We start from the raw sequence: 7,324 nt of genomic DNA, 5'->3' as shown, positions 1-7,324 counted from the left end.
ACTGAGACTATGGGGCACTCACAAAAAGGGACCTATCATGACAGCCCTCCGAAGGAAGAACGCAACAAGCAGCTGAGAGAATCAGATGCAGATATTTGCACCCAACCAATGAACAGAAGCTGCTGACTCCTCTGGTTGAATTAGGGGAAAGCTGGAGGAAGCTGAGGAGGAAGGCAACCGTGTAAGAGAACCAGGATTCTCAGTTAACCTGGACCCTCAAGATCTCTCAGACACTGGATCACCAATCAGGCAGCATAGACCAGCTGATATGAGGCCCCCAACACATATACAGCAGAGAACTAATGAGTCTGGGTTCAGTCAGAGAAGATGCACCTAACCCTCAAGAGACTGGAGGCCCCAGGAAGTTTAAAGTGTAATGAGTGGGGTAGGTGGGGTGTGTCATCCTTGTGAAGACAGGGTGGGCAGGGAGGAGGTGTGGGATGTGGAACCGTCGGAGGGTGGACTGGGATGGAAATAATATCTGGAGTGTAAAAATAAATAAACAAACAAACAGCAAAGCTTTCAGCTGAAGGCAGCAGTCCTTTTAAAGGGACATCCCTGGCAGTCCAATGAGTAGTAAATTTAAGTATATTAATCTCACAACAATGCTGAAGAATGTGATGTCGCAATCAGTGGAGTCTTCCTCAACTAAGATTGCCTCACGTTCCCCAACCTCGTCCACCTCTACTTTCCCTGAAGGCTCCTCTCATAATTAACGTTGCCCAAACTGCTGCTGTACTTTCTACTAGGAGGATTATAAATCTGTCTGGCAAAACCTTTTGGTCGTCCTGCAGCTTTCTTAGGTTGTAAACCTGAACTTTTTAGTGACACTGGTTCTCTTTTGCCCAATCTCAACTCTCTCTCCAGGTTTCCAGGACAATGTTACTATGCTCTTTGTTGGGGGGAGGGCGGTAATGGGGGAGGATGGGGAAGGGAACACTCATATAGAAGGGGAGGGGGAAGGGTTAGGGGGATGTTGGCCGGAAACCGGGAAGGGGAATAACAATCGAAATGTAAATAAGAAATACTCAAGTTAATAAAGATAAAAACAAATTTAAAAAAAAGGAGGAATGTGGAAGAGATCCTTGATTAAAACATTGATATTGTTGGTTATTTTCAGTGCAACAACTTGGATCTCGGTTCTCTCTTTTTAAGGCCTGGAGAGCCTTTTTGCCCTGGAGAGACAAACGAAGTTGTCTGGTATAAAGCTGAAGGCCCCGTGCAAAGCACTGCAGCCTAATTTTCACATCCTTGAGCTTTTCCTCATTCAGTTTGACTGTTGGGAAGTCTGGAAGTTTTCAGCCCAACTGACGAAAACTACAATAAGCTCTCCACATAACCGAACTCCAGCTTGGACTCTGCATCCCCAGCCTTCTCTCCATTTTCTGCTTCTTCTGGAGGGAGAGGCATATACTCCAGTAACTTATCAACAGTTTTCTTAAATGTGTTTCTAGTTTTCCATGCTACCACAAAACGAACTCATCTCTGCCAACAACTTTAATGCCTCCAACTGTGTATCAAGACCTTTCACTTCGGTAGCTAGGGTAGTGAGATCAGGGAGAACTCGCTAACAGAAATGTGTCACAAATCTTGTAGAATGGACATTTTTAGAGAGGAGAGGCACAGCCTGACCCATGCTCTGTAGCCTGTCCACACAGTCAGAGTCTGAGGGGCTGAAGGTCTGCTCCAGGTCAGCCTGTTCTGCCACCAGCTCTAACCAGATGCTGCCTTCCACTCACTGTCTGTAAGCTTTTTACCTCACACAGTATCTTCATGAACAAAACAAACTCTTCACCGGTCTCATGTTCTAGGTCCTTTCTGGATTCAGGGGGTGTGAGCTCCTCCACTTCCTTAGTTAACAAACACTTCATCTGGGAGCATCTTAAAGTTTGTGGACAGGAATTTAACTGCTTGATCTCTAACAAATGTCTTCTCCTTGAAGAATCTGACTAAACAAGGCACTAATGTTCCTTTTACGTCCATCTTAAATATACTTAACAGAGCAGTGTTCACCAAATTAAATTCTGCAGAGCCATCGGTCTGCAGAAGCTGGGTCAGTATATCTGCTACTCTTGGAAGGTTTTTCTCCTGTGGCAAACTGAGGCAGCTCTTTAATTGCTTGACTCTTCATCCTCACAGAGGTCTAACTGCATTGACAGCAGAATCAGACAGCACTGGAAAATGCTTAAAGAATTTTGGTATAAACTGAGCTGCTAATTGTTTTTCTTTGGTGCTGCCGTTCATGCCATCCAGTATCACTTGGTAGGCATCTTTATACTGCCCCACTGCTTGGTGGCATCAGCGAGGATGCTGTAGTTGGGGTACAGCTTCTCCACCTTCGGCATGCAGAGCGCCAAGTTTGCCCACCACGTTTTTTGGTACCACAGCGGTGGTATTTAAGCCATTGACCACACTATTATCTAGAGACAGCATTCAGAAATTGAGTCTCTCCTTATATCAAGTAGGTCCTGAGGATCAAATGTATTTATAAGACATCAACTGCACAAAAACAACTGACTGGAGTCCAAATGCCCTTTCCTTACTTCCTTCTCCTATTCTGGTATACATAGCAGTGGCTAGAAAAATGAGAGTCTCTATTTGTCAGCCTTCTTTGCAGCAAGAGATGGCCAGAAAGCACAGATCTTGCAATGACAGAGGAGCAGAAGTTCAGGGGATTCTCTGTTTTCATCACATAAAGAAAAAGAAAAATTGAATTGCAGCCACACTAACAATGATATTACAGGTCATTTAATCGATTCCAGTAGCCATCTCCCTCCATGTATCTTGTGATGGGAGAAAAAAATAAGATTCCAACTGTAATCATTACTCTTGGCCAAGTGTTTCATTGCTTCAACTTCCTTTTGTTTTTTTTTAAGATTTATTTTTATTTTCTTTATGTGTGTGCTTGCCGCATGTACAGTGGTGCCTGCAAAGGCCAGAGAGAGGTGTCATATCCTCTGGAGATGAACTTGCAAGCTGTTGTAAAACATGCAAAATGGGTATTAAGAACGGAACTCGAATCCTCTGGAAGAGCAGCAAGCGCTCTTAACTGCTGCGCCATCTCTCCAACTACTCGATACTTCAGTTTCTAATCATGACTAATAAAAGTCCCAACCTTGTGCTGTTAATCAAGCTAATACCGTCTATGTCCCTGTAGCCGATATCAGACATTGTGTGAGTAATAGCACAATTTCTAAACATAAATCTTGGACTTCAAATTCATAAAAGCAGATCCTTCTAAAATAAGGTCAATTGTTGATTGCAGATTAGTCAGTCCCATATGTAGAAATTGTCTCCTATGAACTATCCTATTTAAGTGTCAAGAAAATCAGAATTAATACATGCATTTCCAAGTGATCGCTTGTCACTTGACTACCAGGTAAATATGAAATAACAGAGAGCAAGACTAATAACTACTTAAAAGGCATAAAACTTTCAGAAAAATAACTTCTCCAAAAGCAGGGCTCCTATCCATCCTTTTACTTCTAAAGCTCTGCTGTCCTCAAGTTGCTCCTAATTTAGAGAATGTTAGGCCTACTACAATGATTCACTGTGAAATTGCGTTGGGAAGCAACTGAAGTAAAATTGCCTTCCCAGATTTTTGTATCATAGAGAAAAAAAAACCTGCTTTGAAGGTAGATAAACAATTCTGAGTCTAAGCACCTAGGGTGATTTTTCATGCTGTCTTTGAAGTTTCCCTTCATATATCAGAGGGAAGCTGCAGTAAAGTGCTTGGTACAGACAATGAAATGTATTAGATGTTCATTAAACTTTTAGTAATTGGTCTTTTTGTGTAGTGCCTCGTATAATTTTAAGCATCCCTTCATAAACTCAGGGAAAGAAACACCACAGTCTGTTCAGCCTGGCTCATATTTAAGTCCAAAGGACACTGGTCACAAACAAAGTAATTTTTAATAATCTATAATTGCTAAGAATTAGGCAATATTGTGGTGAGGGCAGCCATTGATCTTGATGCAATGTCTGACCAGGCTGAAAAAATACAGACTATACTCCCAAGTTCAACAACAGCTAGCTGAGTAAACAGCAGAGATCCCCAATTAGGTGTTTGTTACACCTGCATATAATCTTAATAAGGTGTCGATGTGGTGTCCTCTTAGCCTTCACATTATTTGTAAATGTTAGATTAAGCAAGGAGGCTGTGGTCCATTTGTCAACCTTTGCTTCCAAATGTTCACCACCAGTGAGAAGTGAGCTCATGCATCATCCTTCATATTCACTTCCTCTCAGCAACTTGTTCAGCAGGTTTTGGAGGACTTCCTGCATGGTAGGCATGTGAGATGCAAAGGTTAACAAGAGAAGGCACCTGCCCCCATCATGAGCATTCAATAACCTCTAAAGTTGGCCTTTGAACAAACATGATAGTCAATTAGTCCATTGTAGAGGCTGTGGGAAAGAAATGTTCTACAGCTCAAGATGCTTATTAATATCAAAGTTTCGCCCCTCCCCTGACTTCCAGAAGAAAATGTCTCTAAGCAAATACAGTACTGGAGGAATGGAAGTTGCAGACAAGTTATCTAGACTTTACTGAACTAAGATGATGAACACAAGCAGAGAAAACACAGAGTTATGGATCTTTTAGTGTCTCGGAGCCTGGTTCTGAATTTCCATAGCTCTTTTCCATGAAAGGATTCTGGTAGGCAACCTGAAAGTTTGTCTCATGCTCCTACAAGGAAAGTAGGTTCATCAAGAACAGGAGTTCCAACTAATCCCTAGTAAACCGAAAGCTCCATGCCCAACAGTGGACATTTTATGTGTAGCTACTTTGCAAATACTGAGTGACCAGAAACAAGTGATTAATCTAAACATTCAAATAAATAAATGTGATGCTACATCATGGGGCAGTGCCACTGGTTGAGCAATAAATTTACCATGGAACAAAAAACAGATGTTGACAAAAACTCTTTCCAGAAATCATCTCACATCTTGACCCTTGAACTATAATATAGTTCCAAGTTGTATCTACATGGGGAGGAACCAAGGAGGAACTAGAATTTCCAACAATAGGGGAGGAGATAATGTGGAGGGAATAAGGAAATGATGGGTGGGTAAGTTTTCCAGGCACGTAAAAAAGATCAAGCAAACTTGATATGGGTAGGAGTGAGAAAAGACAGAAAAGTTGAAAAGAAACTTAAATTTAAATCAGCTATGGAACCCTTTTGTGCCTGATTAAAAAACCAGCAGAAAAAGAAGCGATATCAAAGACAATGGTGAGGGCTCATAATCCCAGGCCAAAGCAGGCATATCACGAATCTGTAGAGTGAGACCTTGACTCCAAAGTGGGGAGGCAAAAAAAAATAAAAACAAGTCATTGAAGCTCAATTTTTTTCATGAAAGAATTTATTTTAACTCACTATGGATGATAAAAAGAGAAATGGTATATCAAAAAATGTCCATACTTTGACTTCTCTGAAAAACTTAGATGCAAAAAAAATCGTGGAAGCTCAGTCCAATGGCTTTCTGAAAGGAACACGTGCTCCAGGTAAGTGCAGGCCCTGCCCAATCCCCTTCCCTCATCCTTGGTCTTTCAATAGGACTTGGAACACAAATTTTCTTGTTGTTGTTGTTGCTGTTGTTGTTGTTGTGGTGGTGGTGGTGGTGGTGGTGGTTGTCATTGTTTAACTCTGAGCTTAATAACAGAAAGAAGCACATATTTTAATAGGACACTAATGAAGATCAAGTTAGTTAAAGTTCCAATGGAGTGTAGAACAAGGGACCCACATACATTTTGCCCAAACTAGCAAAATAATACTAATAGTTTAAAATCCATGCCATTCAAGAAGTTTTAATATTTAACTGTATTTATTTTTGTGTGCTTTCATGTATAGACATGTGTGCAGACTTGTATGTGAAAGTCAGAAGACAATGAATGGGAGTCAGTTCTGTCTCTACACCATCTTGGCTCTGGAGATAAAGCTCAAGGAGTCATCTCAGTAGCAGGACATTTACCTGCTGAGCCATTCTGCTTAGCCCAGAAGTGAAACAACAAATAAAATGAACGCCCTGAAACTTAAGTTTTCCATTATCCAACTCTCTTTTTTTTGTTTTGTAAAGAGAATTTTAATGTCATGTAGCCCACTTCTAAGAAGCTATCGACAATAAATTTGATTCAGATGAACACTGCTAAATAATTAAAATAAATCAATAAACTAAGAACAACTAAAAAGTAAAAAAAAAAATCTTTCTTGTAATGTGCATTAAACACCTAGCTCTGCTCGAATGGGTTAAATAAAATTTTATCCTAAATATGTGCTGTTTTCATTCACTTCCACTTGTGTTTTGCTGTGGTTTATGCCTTTGCCTGATGGAAATTAACTTTGTCCTCAAGTCTGACAAAAACTGAGTTTAATAATATGACATGCATCATTACAGTCCATTAAATTAAAAACAAATTAATACTTTATCCTCAAGTGACTCTTACTTTAATCCAGAAGCTCTTATTGCAGGAGATTTATTAAAGGGCCCCGAAGTTGGATTGGTTTAATTTAACTGTTCTTTATTAAGTTTACTGGTCAATGCTTTTTGAGACTTTTCCAGTATATGTACCTAGGATGTAAAAGGATGTGATCTGGTTGATGGAACTGAAGTTGTGAAATCCTTTAAAGCAAAACATTGGTAACATGGAATTGTGAGCAGTTCGATCTCACACGGTCATGATGAATGACCCCAAAGGACCTGAAAATGATTGACAAGGGGAAGGGAGACTTCAGATAACTGAGCACTTTCTGCATTTCAGATGGCAGTTAAAGCTTTCCATTTATTATAGACATTTATAAAGCAGTTAGATAAATATAGGAGATGCTGGCCCTTAATTTAATAGAGGCCTACAAACATTTACTATTGTTGTAATGACCCCCGAAGTGGCCCTACCTCAGGAGTGCCACCCACAGAGCACGGATTGACAAAGTGACTGCTGCAATAGCATGAGGGTATAAGGTTTTTAATCCATGTACGTGGGGTTGCTCATCCATGCAGGGAGAGGCAACCCCGGACCCAAAAAGCACACAACTTTTATTAGTTACAGAGGGCAGACTTCAGCAACAGGATTAGCTAGCCTATTCTCATTGGTGGTACACAGGACAAAGGATCTGCTCGAGGGGCTGTTCTCGGCTCAATTAGTCACTTTCCTCATCTAGCCCTACACCTTGCCTTGGAGAAGCACTGTGAAAGGGCTAAGTTGGCACATCCCTTAGAGGTGGGGTGAAACTGGTTGGTCGGGCAGGGTCAGGATGACGTCTTGCGGTTGTTCTCTGAATTTACCACAGGGAGGGGTAGGGGGTCTTTCCGAGAACAGTTGTATTTGTTT

At 41.0% G+C, this 7,324-nt stretch overlaps 1 pseudogene; it reads right to left on the bottom strand.

Annotated features, from left to right (window-relative positions):
- Window positions 1-684: 684 nt before the first annotated feature.
- Window positions 685-2,345, bottom strand: Api5-ps2 (apoptosis inhibitor 5, pseudogene 2; annotated as a pseudogene).
- Between the last annotated feature and the right edge of the window lie 4,979 nt (window positions 2,346-7,324).

The sequence above is a fragment of the Rattus norvegicus genome, chromosome 10, assembly GCF_021556685.1.
Source record: "Rattus norvegicus strain SHRSP/BbbUtx chromosome 10, alternate assembly SHRSP_T2T, whole genome shotgun sequence".
NCBI lineage: Eukaryota > Metazoa > Chordata > Mammalia > Rodentia > Muridae > Rattus > Rattus norvegicus.
The sequence above is the reverse complement of the archived record's forward strand: the minus strand, read 5'-3'. Positions and strand labels throughout refer to the sequence as shown.